The sequence below is a fragment of the Anabrus simplex genome, chromosome 8, assembly GCF_040414725.1.
Source record: "Anabrus simplex isolate iqAnaSimp1 chromosome 8, ASM4041472v1, whole genome shotgun sequence".
NCBI lineage: Eukaryota > Metazoa > Arthropoda > Insecta > Orthoptera > Tettigoniidae > Anabrus > Anabrus simplex.
Window position 1 is genome coordinate 122358504 of NC_090272.1, and position 20870 is coordinate 122379373.

The window sequence follows — 20870 nt, forward strand, 5'->3', positions numbered from 1 at the left end:
AGATGACTACTACCCAGTCAGCCTAAAGGTACTGGAGTGCCACATAGCGTGACGTCGTCGTTAGCCGTATTGGTTGACATTTTCCGGGTCCACTACTTCTCTTATCAGACACCTAGTCTCATGAAGCCTAGTGAACTCTGCTTCAGCCTTCGGTCTAGGATTTAAATTCGTAAAGATCAAACCCGCGACGTCTGAGGCAGGTATACGTTACCTCTACACTACAGATTGCCGGGCGAGTTGGTCGTGCGGTTAGGAGCATGCAGCTGTGAGCTTGCATCCGGGAGAGCCCTGAAGATCTTTTTCCGTGGTTTCTCATTTTCATATCAGGCTGTACCTTAAGGCCATGGCCGCTTCCTTCCCATTCCTATGCACCGACACAGATAGGTCTTATGGCGACGATGGGAGAGGAAAGGCCTAGGAATGGGAAAGAAGCTGCCGTGGCCTTAATTAAGGTACAGCCCCAGCATTTGCCTGGTGTGAAAATGGGAAACAACGGAAAACCAGGGCTGCCGAAAGTGGGATTCGAACCCACTATCTCCCGGATGCAAGCTCACAGCTGTGCGCTCCTAACCGCACGGCCAACTCGCCTGGTGAGCTTAGTACTAGCTTAACATTACAACAGCGGCATATACAAATTAACACGTGCCTTAATTATTTCAAAATTTAAACCATTCAGCCAATGAGCTAACACACAAATACTATTTTATATATATATATATAATTCTGACCGGAGTAGACAAAGTGTTTTTCCAACCACTGTATTGTAATGTTTAATTTTGATGTCCTATGATATTGCCTCCTTTCTTGTACACATTTCTAGTGATCTGGAATACTACGTTCATGTTATTATTATTATTATTATTATTATTATTATTATTATTATTATTATTATTATTATTATTATTATTATTGTCGGACTCGTTGGGTGAATGGTCAGCCCTTTGGTTCAGAGGGTCCCGGGTTCGATTCTCGGGCGGGCCGGGGATTTTAATTTCTTCTGATTAATTCTTCTTCCTCGGGGAGTGGGTATTTGTGTCTGTCTCTTTGTTTTCCTCCTCTTGAAATGAGGTCTCTCAAATACTGGACATCATTTTTTAGATATTTCTCGTTATCAACATACGTCGTCCACTCTATAGTTTACAGGGAGCATATCAGATACTCAAGACAACAGGCTTCATACACACTAAGTACACAGGATTGCAGGAGTAAGTTGCGTGGCTTCGAAATTAAACAGTCATCTATTCCGATTAAAGTAAATTACATTAATCTATAGAATTACGTGATTCAATTATATTATTCGATCATCTTCAACTTTGAATTCTCTCCAACTTTAGTTTATCGTACATATCGAGGTCCTTGATGTCAATTATGCAGTCTATTCTGAGCTTCAATTCTCTAGAATTAAATCAAAGAGTCGTTGAAACGATCGCCGAGCAGCTACTTGAGAATATGTCGTAACGCTGTACACTCTGTGAAATCAAACACTGGTTGCATATGCATGAGGAGAATTAAGTTCTAATACTTCCTCAGCCAGAGAAAAGAAAAAAAAACCGTTCATGGAGTTCTTAAATTCATAGTTTACAACCAATAAGTAAGAATTGTTTCTATTGAATTCCTCCCCCTTGGTGCCTCACGTGTGGCCAACATTGTCACTGTGTGTGGAGCAGTCCGTTAGTATAAATTTTCTATAAGCTGATAATTCTGGAAAGAGGGAAGGGAAAATATTTTCATCTATTGCCATCCCTTCTGGTGAAATAATAATGAATTAAGAAGTTCAGTTTTATCTTCCTGTTTTTTATTCAAGAACTAGGCTTCGCTACGGTATCCTACATTGTATACGGATATTGAAGTAAATGACTGTACATGCAGTGAATAAGACTTTTTTTTACTGCATGTCTCTTAGCGTTATCCGAGAAACAGCATGGGGAGATCCCCATTCATTGTTTTCAATGTAAAGTGTGAATTGTGGAGTTGTGTTGATAATGGCAGACTTACTTGCCTACTGCCATTCACAATCGAGTTGGGAAGTTTACATTATAATGGCAGACCCCACTGCCTAATGTGGGGTCACAATCGATTTGGAAAGTTTTCGGTACAATTACAGGCCCCCTTTCTTACTTACAGACACATTACAGTCGAGGAGATTTTATTATAATGGCAGGCAACTTCCCAACTGCCAGTCAGAATTGAGTTGTATTGTTGTTATAATGACAGGCCCCTTTTTTAATGCCAGCCAGCTTACTGCCAGTCACACCGAGTTGGTGAGTTTCCATTAAAATAGTTTGCCGCTATGCCTAATGCCAGTCACATCTGAGATGGGTACATTTGTTCATAATGACGAGCACCCTTGCCCACAGCCAAACACAGTCGGTTAGGGGAGTTTTGAACAAATTTGCATGCTCCCTTGCCTTCTGCAAGTGAAATCGAGAAGGGAATTATTCTTTACAATGGTGGGCCCTCCTTACTAATTCCACTTACACAGAAGTTGGAAAAGGACTCCGTGCCTACTGCCAAAGTCGATGTGGGAAGTACTGATTACAACAGCAGACACACCCTTTCTTGATCGCTACAAATAGACATTAATATATATCGACATACAAAATGTATATGCATGTTTAAAATATTGCAAACCTTCATCTACAGATTAACTGCTACTAAACGGTACGTCATATCGACAAACGGATTGTACTATCAGACGCCGTATTTAGCGGTCTAAATGACTGGTCCTATGATATTTTCTCGTATCGCACTTATTCAGATTGAGTTAGAAACGTTGAATAGGGTGAAATTTGGGTAAGATTGTCTCACAGTGCAATACTTTTCGGATAATTATGTGACGGCTACAAACATAGCATCAGGCTCACATATGGCTTCTGTGTGGGACAATGATCGTGTAGAATTTGATGATTCTGTCTTTCCTATAAGTGATTCAAAGTATGAATTATGCGTGTAAAAAGTGCTAAATTCACTTACAATTGAGAAATAGAGATAAATCTGGCATATAAGTGATAGAGATACGATAAGAAGTCATAGGACCAAAGTTGTAGATTACTCCAATTTGAACGGAGATTGTGCCATCCGTTTTGTGATAGGACTTACCATTTAGCCACGAAATACCTCGAAACGAAGGTCTGCACCATCATTAGAAGTGCCTCGATATTTCGATATTCTTCGAGGACAAAAGGTGAAAATTTAAAGATCTTGGAAGTTTTCCGGCGGCTACAGGCTAAAACTTATAATTTTGCCAAATTTCAATTTTGTAGCTCGTCTGGCAGATTGTGCCGCAATCTTGATTTTGGGAGAAGGGGGGTAAAAATTAGGACTTTCAGGAAACTGAAGCTAAAAGATATGCAGATGGTCATTATTGCCCTTTAGACGGATAGCTCTACGAAAATTTTGCCAAAATGGTCAATGTACAGACACACGGTCGTTACGATTATTTTTATGTAGATAGACAAGGAATCTGCTCCGCTGGACTTGGCTTGCAAAACCGACCGTTCATGATATCTCCCTTATTAATCCTCCTATCGAAATGATGCACACGAGAAAAAAGTTTTTGAAATTGCATTCCATTAAGGATGGTAGATTTCCATTAATTTTGGATGTACATACACTGACTGACAGAGCAAATGCAACACCAAGAAGGAGTGGTCAGAACTTTATGCCAATTGCAGGGTAGACTGACGTCACTGAGGAATGCTCATGATGTGAAATGCGCCGCTGTGCTGCGCACGTAGCGAACGATAAATGGGACACGGCGTTGGCGAATGGCCCACTTCGTACCGTGATTTCTCAGCCGACAGTCATTGTAGAACGTGTTGTCGTGTGCCACAGGACACGTGTATAGCTAAGAATGCCAGGCCGCCGTCAACGGAGGCATTTCCAGCAGACAGACGACTTTACGAGGGGTATGGTGATCGGGCTGAGAAGGGCAGGTTGGTCGCTTCGTCAAATCACAGCCGATACCCATAGGGATGTGTCCACGGTGCAGCGCCTGTGGCGAAGATGGTTGGCGCAGGGGCATGTGGCACGTGCGAGGGGTCCAGGCGCAGCCCGAGTGACGTCAGTACGCGAGGATCGGCGCATCCGCCGCCAAGCGGTGGCAGCCCCGCACGCCACGTCAACCGCCATTCTTCAGCACGTGCAAGACACCCTGGCTGTTCCAATATCGACCAGAACAATTTCCCGTCGATTGGTTGAAGGAGGCCTGCACTCCCGGCGTCCGCTCAGAAGACTACCATTGACTCCACAGCATAGACGTGCACGCCTGGCATGGTGCCGGGCTAGAGCGACTTGGATGAGGGAATGGCGGAACGTCGTGTTCTCCGATGAGTCACGCTTCTGTTCTGTCAGTGATAGTCACCGCAGACGAGTGTGGCGTCGGCGTGGAGAAAGGTCAAATCCGGCAGTAACTGTGGAGCGCCCTACCGCTAGACAACGCGGCATCATGGTTTGGGGCGCTATTGCGTATGATTCCACGTCACCTCTAGTGCGTATTCAAGGCACGTTAAATGCCCACCGCTACGTGCAGCATGTGCTGCGGCCGGTGGCACTCCCGTACCTTCAGGGGCTGCCCAATGCTCTGTTTCAGCAGGATAATGCCCACCCACACACTGCTCGCATCTCCCAACAGGCTCTACGAGGTGTACAGATGCTTCCGTGGCCAGCGTACTCTCCGGATCTCTCACCAATCGAACACGTGTGGGATCTCATAGGACGCCGTTTGCAAACTCTGCCCCAGCCTCGTACGGACGACCAACTGTGGCAAATGGTTGACAGAGAATGGAGAACCATCCCTTAGGACACCATCCGCACTCTTATTGACTCTGTACCTCGACGTGTTTCCGCGTGCATCGCCGCTCGCGGTGGTCCTACATCCTACTGAGTCGATGCCGTGCGCATTGTGTAACCTGCATATCGGTTTGAAATATACATCAATTATTCGTCCGTGCCGTCTCTGTTTTTTCCCCAACTTTCATCCCTTTCGAACCACTCCTTCTTGGTGTTGCATTTGCTCTGTCAGTCAGTGTATTTTGCAGGAGTGCAAAATCATTGTTTCGGTTTCGGATAAATTCCGAGTAACTTTAGGTGTTGATGATGATGATGATGCTTGGTGTTTAAAGGGGCCTAACGTCGAGGTCATCGGCCCCTAATGATACGAAATGAAAGAACAAAGATGTCAAATTCATCCACTGACCAAAAAAAAAAATAATGTCATGAAGAATGAATGGATGGACATGAACCTAACAAAAAACAAAAAAAAAAGAAATAAACAACCAAAATACAGGGGATCAGACTCAAACAAAGATCAGACATAATTGATTACTAACCAAGGGACCACTCATAAAGCACGATGATGCTTGATGTCTAAAGGGGTGCAAAATCCATGTCTAAGGCCCCACAGAATGGTACATGTCGCGGGTAAAGTAGAACCATGGTATTTGTCATGTTGGGGTACTAATCAAAAGTAGCGGAACTCACGGTGTTCCACACAAGATGGTACTACTCACAACTATTGGACGTCGTACAGGTAACGCAGACCTATGGTGTTTCTCACACATTGGCGCCACTCATAACCAACGCAAACCAATGAGTTTCCTCACCTAGGTGTACTAGGCACGGGTGCCGGTCCCACGGGCTCCGTGGTGTTCCTCACAGAGTGGATACTAATCAAAGGCAACGCAGACCCACGGTGTCGCTCATATAGTGGTACAACTCACAGGCTACGCCCAGACCCGCGGTGGTGCTCATATGGGTACGACGCACGGGTACTGGAAACCCCCAGGCCAAGCTCATGACTACTACTAAACACAAACCCATTTCGTACCGAACATAGTGGTACAACTCGCAAGTACAGGCAACCCAAGGTGTTCCCCGCGGGATGGTACGAATCAAAAGTAGTTTCATGGTTCTAATTCAATCCATTGGTCGCCCCTTTTAGTCGCCTCTCACGACAGGCAGGGGATACCGTGGGTGTATTATTCGTCAGCGTCCCCCACCCACAGGGGGTGTGTGTTTTGTCCGCGAGAGGTATTTTGTTTCCCTCAAGTCCGCCGGCAAGCCGGTTAGGACCCCCCTATCCGCCACCTGAGACGCGCCACGTGGGAGTATCACCTCTCTCCCTGCTACGCCTGCGTAGCAGGTTCGTGGAGGTATTCAGAAATAATATTGGCCCTAAAACCAACCAAGGACAGGTGGATTCTAAATATGAAGTTTGGTAGAAATATTTTCAGTCGTTTTCAAGTTATAAGAACTTAAACAAACAAACAAACAAACAAACAAACAAACAAACAGACATCAAAGCTAACAAATATGCAGATGGTCATTATTACACCTGAAACGGATTACTTTAGAGAAATTTCGCCAAAATAGTCAGTGTACAGACACACAGTCGTTACGATTTTATTTATATGGGAGATGATACAGGGGTAGGGGTGGGGATTTGACGATCGTCAAAACTTCAATAATTATTGTTGTAACGACTCTTTGATTGACATTGACTTTCTAAGATATGTCCTGGTATCGAATTTTGTCCCGCAGCAGTTTCCTTTTTTAACACATTAGAAGCCAATAGTACCGAGTGAGTGGGCCATTCGGTTAGGGTCGCACAGATGTGAGCTTTGCGTTCGGGAGATAGTGGTTTCGAATCCCACCGTCAGCAGCCCTGAAGATAGTTTTCCGTCGTTTCCTAGAACGACGACTAGCCGACTGTGCCACTGAAGTGGACTATAATAATAATAATAATAATAATAATAATAATAATAATAATAATAATAATAATAATAATAATAATAATACGGTAATAATGCGCCCCTTAGTTCCAGTTTCTTGATACTGGGTTGAGGATGAGGTGAGATGAATTTTTACGGCTGGATGCCCTTCTTGACGTCAACCTCGGTTGAGGAGCTAATGAAGATGAAATGAATTATTGTGAACGAAATTGGGTAAGGTGGTGGAAGGAATCGGGTGTGGTCTATGAATAGAAACTGTCCCGGCATTTGCCTGGAAGTGAAAATGGGAAACCCATTCTCAGGACAGCCGACGGTGAGGTTCGAATCAACGCGTCTCCCGAATGTAGAGCTTAGTTCCATAGTTCTGGCTCTCGGAGAATAGAAATGACGTGAATCGTTTCTCAGTTAAGTGTGTCGTGGTCTTCGGTTCCATATGCTTATTGTACCGTAACGTTTGTCCGTTAAAAACTGTGTTATTGCTGGTATCGAATACGTCAACCATTAACTCGGAATGAGATTGGTAAAGGCTCCTGTAAGAATCGATATTCCTGAAAGAATCTGTGTAAGCAGTGAAATTGGCAGGAAACTGGTGCCTAGGTGGTTTCCTTGTCACTGGCAGTCGTGGAAAGAAAACGTTGAGGCTATTGGATCTCGTTTCAAGTCCAAATATTCTATATGTAGAAATTGGAATGAGTGAATTGAGATAAGGTGTATCAGTAAAATAATAATAATAATAATAATAATAATAATAATAATAATAATAATAATAATAATAATAATAATAATAATCCTTGGCTGAGTGGTCGGCTTAGTGGTCTTCAGTTCGGAGGGCCCTGGTTTCGAATCCCGGCCGGGTCGGGTATTTTAACAGCGTCTGATTGGGTAATTTCTCTAGCTCTGGAGATGGGTGTTTGCGTTCGTCTTCATACAAACCTTCATTTGCAAACACACCACAAAACCAAGCTATAGTTAGTACGTTCCACATATGGTTGGCGTCAGGTAAGGCTATAAAATTATGGTAAATCCATACGAAGTGCCTGTTGAATTTTATGAAATAAGGATTTGGTAGTGGCACACCTACTAAAAAAAGTGTAAGGAAACAATAAAGATCAGAGAAAGATCTATAGACGGGAAGGAGACAGATAAAATTGAAAATGAGCCTGAACTTGACACACTTGTTAAGTTAAGAATGGAAGACAGCAGGGGGAACGGCAAATCTGTGTAATGTTTTAAGAGGAATGTAGGAAAAGTAATTGAACGAGCATGAAAACGGACAAGATGCATGTAGACAGTAGTAAGCATATGAATGTGGAGGTATCCTAGACTACATGACTTAGTTCATGTCTAGAAGTATCTCAAATGCTAACTTTATGATGTTGTCTGAGTCGTCAGTCCATAAACTGGTTTGATGCCACTCTCCATGCCACCCTATCCTGTGCTAACCTTCTCATTTCTATATAACTGCTGCATCTTACACCTGCTCTAATCTACTTGTCATATTCATACCTTGGTCTATCCCTACCGTTCTTACCGCCTACACTTCCTTCAAAAAGCAACTGAACAAGTCTTGGGTGTCTTAAGATGTGTCCTATCATTCTATCTCTTCTCGTCAAATTTAGCCAAATCGATCTCCTCTCACCAATTCGATTCAGTATCTCTTCATTCCTGATTCCATCAATCCATCTTACCGTCAGCATGAGGATGGTTGCCTAGTTGTACTTCCTCTTAAAATAATAATCACCACCACCACACTTCTGTAACACCACATTTCAAAAGCTTCTATTCTCTTTCTATGCTAGTTATCGTCCAAGTTTCACTTTATTTAATAATTATAGTACGCCCAAGTACTAGTTATGGGAATTACTCTATACTAGTAAGTACACTTAAATAGTTGTATTTTTTGACATTTTTCTTAGTTATATTATGTTTAATGTTATGTATTATAAAAAAGAATTGAATGTATTAATTATAATTAAAATAAATGAATACTCTCACCCCAGCTGGTGGCCATCCGTAACTGGGAGAAAAGAGTATATTCTATTGATTGATTGATTGATTGATTGATTCATTCATTCATTCATTCATTCATTCATTCAAGCCCGCCTGGTGGCCATGATCGTTAAGGCTTTGAAGTCTATATAGTCTGACACCGTGGTTAGCCGGTTCGAGTCCCGTTGGTCGAAATGTTGGCCGGCAGGATAGCGGAGGTGGTATTATACAAATTCTCATCACTAGATTGCGTGCCTAAAACCCTGGATTAAATTCCAAACCTCTCCGCAGTGCTCATATGAAGTGAGGGCATATGACGCTGTTGATGGTGATTCGTCCGTTGGATTGAGACGTTAAGCTTTGAACAGACTCCTTGGTGGTATTCGACAGAGGTAGGCTACGTGCCGACACCGGGTTTCATTGTCGCCCTGCCTCATTATCATCGTCATCATCCGACACCCAGATGTGCAGTTCGCATATGGGCGTCATATAGAGCTTCACAAGACGAGCCGAACATGTTCTCCGACACTTCCGGCACTAAAAGCCATACGACATACATACATACATACATACATACATACATACATACATACATACATACATACATATAAAGTGCCGACCCCACATGATTGGTAACAGGCCAGGAATCTTCTTCTTCTACCGCTTTTCCCACACCTGTGAAGTCGCGGGTGCGAACTGTGTCGCACATGTGTATTTTGCCCTGTTTTATGGCCGGATGCTCTTCCTGACGCCAACCTTATATGGAGGGATGTAATCACTATTGCGTGTTTCTGTGGTGGTTGGTAGTGTAGTGTGTTGTGTGAATATGAAGAGGATAGTGTTGGGACAAACACAAACACCCAGTCCCCCGGCCAGAAAAAGTAATCAGAAGCAATTAAAATCCTCGACCCGGCCGGGAATCGAACCCGGGACCCTCTGAACCGAAGGCCTCAACGCTGACCATTCAGCCAGTGAGTCGGACAGGTAACAGAGCAGGAATATAATAATAATAATAATAATAATAATAATAATAATAATAATAATAATAGCCGGGCTGAGTGGCTCAGGCTGTTGAGGCACTGGCCTTCTGACCCCAACTTGGGAGATTCGATCCTGGCTCAGTCCGGTGGTATTTGAAGGAGTTCAAACTCGTCAACATCGTGTCGGTAAATTTACTGGCACGTAAAAGAACTCCTGCGGGACCAAATTCCGGCACCTCGTTGTCTCCGAAAACCGTCAAAATTAGTTAGTGGGACGTAAAGTCAATAACTTTATTTATTAATAATCCCTGAGATCCTACTTCTCTTCAGTCAGTTTGAGAAATTTGTCTTACCTGATTGTGTGTCTTCGGGATCACCAGTTCTCTTTGCATTTAGTGTTTTCTTCAAATGAGTTTCCCAGCTCTTCATCTAAATGTGTAAGTAACGACTTTGACTCTCAAGTGTCTTTGAATTAGCACACCATCGATTCTCCACACTACTGTATTACCTTTGTTAGTGCTAACGAGGTTCGATCCGCGACGGAACAACTGTAACTAATTCTAATTGATGGTGTTTTCATGGATAATCTGCTCCACTTGGACACACGTGTGTCGGAGTCATTCGCATCAGATGAATCATAGTGCAAGGGTGTTGTTGAAATTAGAAAACAGAAACTCATTGTGTTTTGTAAGGATCTGATTCAGTACTTTCGTATTGTCAATCGAGTTTCGCAAGGCATAATGCTTCCTTTCTCTCGCTCGGCGAGTTTCATTTTATCGTTATTAAAATAGCCAATATTTTCTTCTTTACGAGAAGACCTCAAAGGTGCAGCCGATTAGACTTTGACCGATGGAGTGGCTGCGCGGTTTGATCACATTGCCGTGACACTTCTCTCAGAAGCCATAAGAGCTAGAGCAATCAAACACAGTACTCTTCCTTAAATTGCCTGAAAGTTACGAAAATTGAGTTTAAAAATGTAGCCTATATTTCTCCCAAAAATATGGTGCTATTCAGTGACGAATCATTTTTTTCACGTTTGTGATCATTCACCTGTACCACATAACACCCATGGTATCGCCTGCCTATCGTAAGAGGCTACTAAAACGGGTCCCAGGGGCTCTTAACTTGGGAAAGTGGGTTGGCGACCACGGGGCCCTTAACTGAGTCCTGGCATTGCTTCTACTTGTGCCAGGCTCCTCACTTTCATTTAAATCCGACCTCCCATGGTCAACTGTTGTTCTTCTCTTACCCCGACGGTGTTAGAGCACTTTAGGTCTAGGGAGTCTTTCATTTTCACGCCCTTCGTGGACCTCGTCTTACTTTGACCGATACCTTCATTTTTCGAAGTGTCGAATCCCTTCCATTTTTCTCTCTGATTAGTGTTATATAGAGGATGGTTGCCTAGTTCTAGGCCTACTTCCCCTTAAAACAATAATAATCACCCCCTCACCACCACCGGTATTGAGAATCCACACTAACTGACAGAGTATGAAAGCAACACATCAAAGCTAAATGTCGGGTTAGAATTGCGTAAACTTGGCGTGACCGGTCCTTCTTTTTAAATAGTCTGCAGTGACAGAGCACTATTACTTCAACACGTTAGAAAACTTTCTCGTCCTACAAATACCGTTTTTTTTTTGCACATTCCAGGAGGTCAGTGCCACACCGCGTTTCCACAGAGATGTTATCACATTTCTGAACGACGCTTTTCATTTACGTTGGATAGAATGTGTCCTATTGCTTCGACCTCTCGATCTTCTGGTTTGTTCCTCATTATGCCTTTTTGCATGAGGGTTTATTGAAGCTAAGCAAAAAGCAAAGTCATCTCCGTACAGACCATGAAGGCCCTTGGAGGGGTGGAAGGTAAAGGCTTGCACTATCCGTAACCTCGGCACTTGATGGGTTAGAGTGGTTAGCTCTACGCCCGGCCGCCTTTGCCCCCCGGAATTAACCTGGTACTCATTTTTGGTGTAGGCTGAGTGAACCTCAGGGCCATATGCACCTCCGGAAGTGGAAATCTCATTCCTTAAATTTTACGACTTCCTGACGGGGATTCGAACCCACGTCCTTCCGGGCGAGCCGAGCAGCCAGGCAGCTTCTGGGTTTATTGAAGGCATAGTGTAAAGAGGAAAAAATTGAGATCTGGCTGATTTTAGACAATGTATTATTGAATACGACGGATAATACGACTTTGTATTAATAGAAGCCACTGCCGCTTCCTTCCCACTCCTAGCCCTTTCCCCCTGTGGATGGGGGCGGTAGAATAACATCCACGGCATCCCCTGTCTGTTGTAAGAGGTGACTGAAAGGGGCCCCAGGGGCTCTGAACTTTGGAGCACGGGCTGGCGACCACGGGGCCCTTAGCTTAATCCTGGCATTGCTTCCACTTACTTGTGCCAGGCTCCCCACTTTCATCTATCCTATACCACCTTCCTTGGTCTACTCTCGTTCTTTTCCGACCCCGACGCTATTAGGTTTCCGAGGGCTAGGGAGTCTTTTATTTTCACGCCCTTCGTGGTCCTTGGTTTTCTTTGGCATATACCTTCATTTTTCGAAGTGTCGTGTCCCTTCTTTTTTTTCCCCTTCTGATTAGTGTTATATAGAGGATGGTTGCCTAGTTGTACTTCCTCTTAAAGCAATCACTACCGCCACATCCTAGCCCCTTCCTATCCCTTCGTCACTATAAGACCTATCTGTGTCATTGCGACGTGAAACAACTTTATAAAAAGCTTTTGTGCATTTTAATGCACAACGAAACTTTTAATAATACAGAAAATACAATACTGTTTGAAAATGCAGTAATGTCGAAGAATTAATACATTCAATAACCATTTTTTTTCAATAAAGTAGACTAATATAAAAGTACTTAACAGCGTGTATTGTTGGTAAAACACTTGAGGTAAAAAAATATACAAAATGTCAGTTGTTGTCATTTGGCGAAAAAATAATAATCAGGAATGTCCTTTTGCTTTCGTTCTTTCGTATACAAGTACGAATGTTTTGAAGCGCAACAACATCGCTATAATAAATATCTCCCCGTTCAACACAGTCTAAGAGTTTCGACACTTTCCAGTGCTGAAGCATGTCGCCATGACTCTTATTATGGGGCACCAACAAAGTACTGCTATACAGTTTAGCTCTCGAAAAAGGCATGCCATCAGCACAGAGTCGAGAGAGCGCTCGAATTTGAAGCGCTCAGTTCACACGTATTCAAAATGCCGTAACAAAAATAAAGAAAATAAAATATAAAATAAATTAAATATCGGGGATGCACGGATAACCCGCAAAGCGGATAATCGGGAGTTTGCTGTAGTTGATGGGACAGAAGGTCAGCGCTCTACCGTCTGAACCACTCATTCAGACTATCGGCAAAAGAAAGGTTAGGCCAATGAAAGGTGTAAAATTGGAAGACTCTGTAGGTCTCTCGGAGCTAATAATGCACTATCAGTATTGGAAGAGAACAAGAGCTGACCAAACAAGGACAGACTCAACCTATTATCTCCATGGTCGCAACTTTATGCACAAAGAGAGTTGGCTGTGCGGTTAGGGTCACGTGGTCGGTTCGAATCCCACCGTCAGCAGCCGTGAAGATTTTCACACCAGGCAAATGCTGGGGCTGTATCGTTACCGTCCCAGTCCTATTCTTTTCCCATCCTTGCGTCGTCGAAAACCTGCGATGTGTTAGTACGGTGTTAAACCACTAACAAGAGTGGGGGGGGGGGGGCAGCAACTCAATGCTCTCGGGGAATTACGTTTTCTTCGATTGCTGGATGAGCATTATTTCTTTGTCTAGATTTCCTTAAGAAACTGAGCGGCTTGTAACTGTCATTATCTCTCTGCCGAGTGGTAGACCGACTACTGGAGCCTCCGTTGAGGCGGGCTGTGTGGGTCAATTAGAGTTGACGTCACGCTCGCAATTTGCTGTCAACACAGCTCCGGGGACGGACTGCTCTATTAATACCGAGTTATGGGCTCTCGACAAGGAATGGATTCAAGATGATCATGTGCAGAATTGGCTTTGGAATGTCCAGTTTCGTCTGTTAATAACCAAGAACTTCTGCAAGAGAAGATTATTTTCCTTGTTCAGAGAACCAGGAAGTAAAATAGATACAATGAAAGATGAAACTTGCCCGCTGGTTTATAAGCCAATTTTCAAATTTTATTCATACGATATAAATACAGGGCTACTTGTGGTGGTGGTGGTGGTGGTGGTGGTGGTGGTGATGGTGATGGTGGTGGTGGTAAGGGGAAATCTGAGATGATCATCCTTTGTTCACTAAAACAAAGAAGAAATTGGAAACGTCCACCCTTTCGAAGGATGGAGGTATCAGCAGAATAAAGAGAAGGGCCATCACTACAACATCCGTTCAGACAGATGGTTTTAACAGGCTTGTCCTTCGGTTGCAGAGGCAGTGTGACCAAGTACACATTGCCTCATAAAGGGGTTGACTATTCATCACTCTACGTTACAGAACATTATCTTAGATATCATAAGACTCAGTTAGCTTCCTAAATCACCATCTCTGTTACGCATAGATCACGATATTTTGCAGGTACTGATCTGTGCTGTTTACAAAATTGTTGTCAGTCATTTTATTCTGTAGAGTATTCGGTACCTTTCTAAGAATTTAGCTGATCCCCTTGGTCATTCACAATTTGTGAACTGTTGTCTTTTTGAAGCCGGCCCCGTGGTCTAGGGGTAGCGTTCCTGCTTCTTACCCGGAGGCCCCGGGTTCGATTCCCAGCCAGGTCAGGGATTTTTACCTGGATCTGAGGGCTGGTTCGAGGTCCACTCAGCTTAAGTGAGATAGCGGCACCGGTCTAGAAAGCCAAGAATAACGGCTGACAGGATTCGTCGTGCTGACCACACGGCACCTCGTAATCTGCAGACCTTCGGGCTGTAGTGCCATGGGGGGGGGGTCATTTCGAAACGAACCTGGAGCGATACGAAAGTGAAGGAGACGTCATGCTGAACAGGATAATTGTCATTGACGAAACCTGGGTCAGCGCTTATGAACCCGAGCTTAAACGCCAGTCTGCTGAATGGCATCATCCAGGATCGCCGCGAAAACACAAAGTTCGTCAAAATCCATCTCCAGTATGAAGTGAATGGTCATTTTAGCGCATGGCTTTCGAGGAATTATTTTGTGTCATTTTGTCCCCCATGGCCAAACTGTTAATGCAGCTTACTACGACGCTTACGTGCAGAATAACCTACATCGCGCTATGAGAAATAAACGTCCCGTGTTGCTGGACAGTGCAATCATCTTTCACGATAATGCAACAGCCCACACGGCAAACATTGTTCAGATTCACTTACGGCGCTGGAGATAGAAAGTACTAGAGCATCCTCCCTAATACCCCGATGTGTCAACCATGCGGTTTTGATTTTAATACCGAAATTGAAAACTCCATTGCCTGGGAGACGCTTCCACACACAAAAAGACAGTCAACGCAGTGCGACGCGAGATTGCCGGATTGGACAATGAGCAACTGATCGTATTGGTCGTCTTCCTCATCGTTGGCAGCGAACAGTTGAGATTACTTCGAAGGATGTGTTCAAAATGTGTTAATGTGCGTGAAAATTATTGTTCTGAACATTATGTAATACGATGACATTTTCTTACTTTTACTCTTCTCCCTTGTCTGCAATACTTCCTGGAAAACTCATGTAAAGTACATTCTGTGTTTTCATATGTGTATATTGCCACAGCAAAGCATTTGTCTAAAATAAAATAGTTGCCATGACTTAGTAATTGACCAAAGTATATGAAGGATGGTCGAAAATAGCGTGAATCGGGTAGGCCTATATCAGAGTTAGAGGGTTGGTCATGCTGATAGATAATTTGAGATAAATGATTCTATATCTCACACCGTTGATATTTTATCAGCTGCTGAAGTTAGCCAGTCAGATCACTTCGCAGGCGAATTCAAATGGGCTTTGAGTGACGCTGTTGCTAAATCTGTACGTGGTTTACGACCAGCATGAGAGCACCAGTGCAAGAATCAAACTTCGCCAAGGGAGGGGTTTGAATACAGATCTGAGATTACAGGATCGCGCTACGGTCACACTGGGTGAAACCAACGGTGTGTTCGTTTTTGATTCTGATTTATCGGCATAGCTTTCAAGCCATTCTTAAGTCACGTACAGATGTAGCAACACAGTCGCGCAAAGTAATCTGATTGGCTAACCTCAGCAGCTGATACAGTGATAAATTATTTATCAGCATGACCAACCTCACTGTATATAAATCTGTCACTACACCCTTCCACCTGGGAAACATGTTCATGGAGTATCACGATTCCTGTTCCCTTCTCATAACAGATGGATGTCGACAACGCAAATTCTGTCGGTAGAAGGCAGTACTAAACAAAGAAGCCTTCAACACCAAACGGTTAGCACTCTTAGCTGCCGTCCTCGGAGACCCGGGTTCGATTCCCGGTACTGCCAGAGATTTAAGAATGACAGGAGGGCTGGTATGTGGTTAGAGTGGTACATACAGCTCACCTCCTCGAGACGAGGATACGAATTTACTTCAACATAAAGGGTGCTCCATATGTCTTGTTACCCCCATAACTTGACATGACTCTATAATAATACAGTATAATATCAGGTATTATGGATTCGATGTCAACCAGGCGTATGTCTGTTCGCGTGGCACAAAATGTTTACGCATCTACAAGGTCAGTATGACCACCATTATTTTCGTGGCACAAAATGATGCGGCGCCGTGACCTGTTATATTTTACGAAGCAAACCTTTGTTGATTCTATCAAAGGCAGCCCTAACAGCATCCTTCTATAGGGGCGTATCAAGTGTTTAGCGGACATAGCGACCCAGAGCATCCCACGTGGGGGGAGCGGGCGGATGTTCCAGCTCTTCGTAATAATGAGGATTTTCTTTGGACCAGATGTAAACTTTCCTCGCACGTGCACTTCGATAAATTGCACATTCATCGGAGAAGAAAAGGTCAGCCTGCTGTGGAAGTGTAGGAAATACCTCCAACAGTTTTGCGCATGCTTGTCGTCTACGCATGTCATCATCACTGAGCTCGTTGATGGCTGCTGGTTTAAAGAATTTCAATCCAAGATCCTTCTTTATATGTCGTATCATTGTTGTTTTCGGGATTCCAAGTTCAGAAGACCATTTGCGGAGTGACTTGTTTAGTGACCGAAGCACAGATGTCTCCACTCCTGCACATGTGGTATGTCGTCTGATTGGTGTTCCAGGCCTCGGTTTCTCTTTGATACATCCCAATAAAAACAGTTGTTTTTTTTCGAACGTAGTATTGTCACTTTAGGAGATGCAGTCTTGTGGAATCGTCTCGTGAAATCTCGCTGCACATCCTCTATGGTCTTCCCAGTATGTGGACGTTCATGAGCCCAAATACTAACAACAAGACGCTCCTCCACACTATAAGAGCTTGTGTCAACCATCTCTGCAAAAGAAAAACTGAATTAGGGGTAACAAGATAGTATTTCGGGGGAGGGGCGTAACAAATCATATGGACCAACCTGTAGTAATCGCTACTCACAGGATTTAAAAAACCACCGGCACACTTATTCGCGCACTCTTACCCTTCGGTGAACGGCTTACAATACAGTTTAGTCAAAGGCACGAGAACCAGTAACGATGAATCTGTATTTTAAAAATGCTGCCTACATCGGCGAAAATGTAATGACTAGGGCCCGGATTTTTAGGTTTTAAACTATTTTATTCCTTGCTAGCTAACTGCAGTTTTTAACTTACTTATCCATTTCAGTACCATTGGAGTAAATTACTCGAATCTTATAAAACCTAAAAATAACCAAATAAGACGTTAACACCTAAAAAAACTAAATGGGCTATTCAAGACAGTATTACGTTATTTTGAAATAGAAGTACCAAATATTAATGAAATTGAATTATTTAAAAAAATAATAAACATTATGCACGACTTTTTGAAATGACTTCATGGTTTGGAACTGGAAGTGGTTTGTAAGTATAACTAGTGAGAGCGAAACAACGTGATACGATACTATTCCACTAGGGTACAGCACAAAACAAGACACAACCCCCGGGCGTTCATTGACCTGTATGTAGCAGGAACAAGCCCCCCTAACTTACCAGCTTCAGTGTATCTCTCATTGTGTACAGTCGACTACCCCCAGCTACGGCTGTTTAGCTCTATACACACTATTATGCGACAGACTAAAATTAATTTTCCCTATAAATCAAGTTATTATTGAAGGCAGTTTAAGAAGCTTACGCATCTCAGAAGTAGCGATGCCTAAAGGCAAGTCATCATTTGCTTTACGGCGCACCGACGCAGATGTCTTATGGCGACGATGGGATAGGAAAGGCCTAGGAATGGGAAGGAAGCGGCCGTGGCCTTAATTAAGGTACAGCCCCAGCATTTGCCTGGTGTGAAAATGGGGAACCATGGAAAACTATCTTCAGGGCTGCCGACAATGGGGTTCGAACCCACTATCTCCCGATTACTGGATACTGGCCGCACTTAAGCGACTGCAAAAAAAGTTTGAATGAATAGTATAATTTTAGTAATGATTGAAATGATCATTAAAACTATTTCAGGAGGATAACAAACTAAAAAATACTTTGAGCTATTAAAAAATTAAAACGTGGTTTTTAAGAACCTAAAAATCCGGGCCCTAGTAATGACTTTCGGAAGATGAGGGTAATTGAGTGTCTGACTATGCTAAGACGTGTCAACGAAGTCCATCAAAGAGGGTGCGTATATACTTCCTGATAGAAGAAAACAGCTAAATTCCGAATAGCATTCTCACTCTCCCGAGTCTCCTGGTCAAGATATCCAGCGGTGAATAATAATAATAATAATAATAATAATAATAATAATAATAATAATAATAATAATAATAATAATAATAATAATAATAGTAATAATAATAATAATGGAAATACCGTGTATACAAGTGTTTTGAATTAAGTTCATGCTCGACGATTCCGAAATATAAATATTATATGTCATAAAACTGAATCTTAATGAGGCTCATTATAGTTCAAGTTTCATTATGATACAGGTTCTCCACCAATCAGAGTTCAGATTTCTATTATGATACAACTGTTTGTCCAATTAGGTAAGGATAGCATCGCATCTGCGCTCAGCGCACTAGCTTCGCACTTGTTTCCAAAATCAAACATGTCGGACAAACATATTAACATCGATGCACCTTCTACTTCCAATACTCCACAACCACACGGCACATTCCCGCAAGTCGGGCTGAGTGGCTCAGACGGTAAAGGCGCTGGCCTTCTGGCCCCAACTTGGCAGGTTCGATCCTGGCTCAGTCCGGTGGTATTTGAAGGTGCTCAAATACGCCAGCCTCGTGTCGGTAAATTTACTGGCACGTAAGAGAACTCCTGCGGGACTAAATTCCGGCACCTCGGCGTCTCCGAAAACCGTAAAAGAGTAGTTAGTGGGACGTAAAACAAATAACATTATCATTATTACATTCCCGCAAATTCACTTCACCAACTGTACAATAAACAATTTGTAATTGAAATAAAGGTAGGTTATGATAACCTTCTATCAAAGCTTTGAAAACATATGACATTGTCAAGGTCTCTGATCCACTCACGGAAAATCAATAACCCAGCGCATGCGCTCTGTGCTCTGTTCAGTAAACTCAACTGTCAAGCGACATCTCGACATAAACGTGAGTATTTAAAAGATAGTTATAATTATTGTAGAGTATAAACAGTCGTATACAACTCGCCCATAATTGTAATTATAAGCTTGTTGAATAATGTACTATTTGGTCAGTCATAAATATTATGTATCTGAAGTTTTCTATTCCCTGTTTGGGAGATACAAGATTCGGAAATTGCCGATTCCGCTCTGAAATATCTCTAATGCTACATCTTATTAGTAGACTTCGGATTTTTAGGTGGTAATAGATTAGAATGCAAACTGATTTGGTTAATAGGAAGTGTCTCACAACCCGCTCTTCCATACTGTAGCAAGAGTAACATACATTTTAGGAGTTCTATAGGCCGTACTCCTAATGTCTATGCAAACCTCATAGCATAACTGTTGTACACGGTAGGGCACACTTCTTATTGGCTTAAATAAGTTTGCAGTCTAACCTATCAGCACCTAAAAATCCGGGCTCTACTAGCTTCCAGTGATTTTACTGACCTATCTCTTTCATTCAGTTTACTTTTACTTTCTCTAGTGTGTTTAGCATATGTTTAACTAAAACCAATGAGAATCATATTTAGGTCAACAGAAGTAATAATATAAAATGTAAGACGCCTATTTGAAGCTTACTGGCACGTAGAAGAACTCCTGCGGATCAAAATCCAGGCACCTCGAAGTCTCCGAAATCCGAAAAAGTAATTAGGACGTAGAACTATTATTATTATTATTATTATTATTATTATTATTATTATTATTATTATTATTATTATTATTATAGCTTTACGTAACATTAAGTTGACATATCCTTATGAAATAGCCATAATCCACACTATTCTTCAATCTTGAGAACAATGACTTTCTAGGAAAAGATAGCCTAGAAACGCTGTAGTTGGGCGCTCAGGGAAAATTTATCGGAGCGTGAATCAATGGGTGCCCCTCTGCCCGCTCACCCACCATCCCCAACTGAGTGACCAGGAAAGGCAGTGTGTTCTCCGCTTACCCTGACGCTTTGGCGACAACAGAACACTGTTGCTGCTTGTAGACATGATATGGGCTTCGGGCTTACGTCGTGTCAAGAAAACAAGGTGAAACTGTTCGCATTTCGCAGAGAACGTTGTCCGCGTCTTCAAAAGAAAATCTCGACTGTTCTCGAAGAAGACTTCTATAATAATGAGGATTTGAATTTAAGAATGCTTTGCCATTGGAGCTGTAGTAGTACGCTCATTCATCACCTGGTAGCTCGCTGTATGCTGGCACAGCGCTCCAAGCTGGAGCTGACGACAACATTAAGCTCCAATCACGGCCGACTTGATGCGTCGCTCTAGCTGGAGCGCAGCGAGAGATCCAGTCGGCCGTGATCCAATTAAGATGTTCCATCACACCGTGTGAGCGTGAAAAGTAACAGAGAGGACATCAGACGAATCAGAGGTGAATGTGGTAGAAGAAAGTAAAAGTACGGGACGTGGAAGAAAGAGTTAACTATTGCTGCCTGTTAGGTCTTCGCTACA

General features: G+C 42.9%; 2 protein-coding genes across 2 annotated transcripts in view; one reads left to right on the forward strand and one right to left on the reverse strand.

Annotated features, from left to right (window-relative positions):
• Positions 1-10198, reverse strand: part of LOC136878876 (uncharacterized) — a 187992-nt gene extending 177794 nt beyond the window's left edge. Inside the window, exon 1 of the mRNA XM_067152439.2 lies at positions 10054-10198. The gene's annotated coding sequence lies outside the window, so the exon portion shown is untranslated. The remainder of the gene's footprint in view (positions 1-10053) is intronic.
• LOC136878875 (protein SERAC1) overlaps positions 1-20870 on the forward strand; it is a 315365-nt gene that overhangs the window by 62263 nt on the left and 232232 nt on the right. The window lies entirely within an intron of this gene.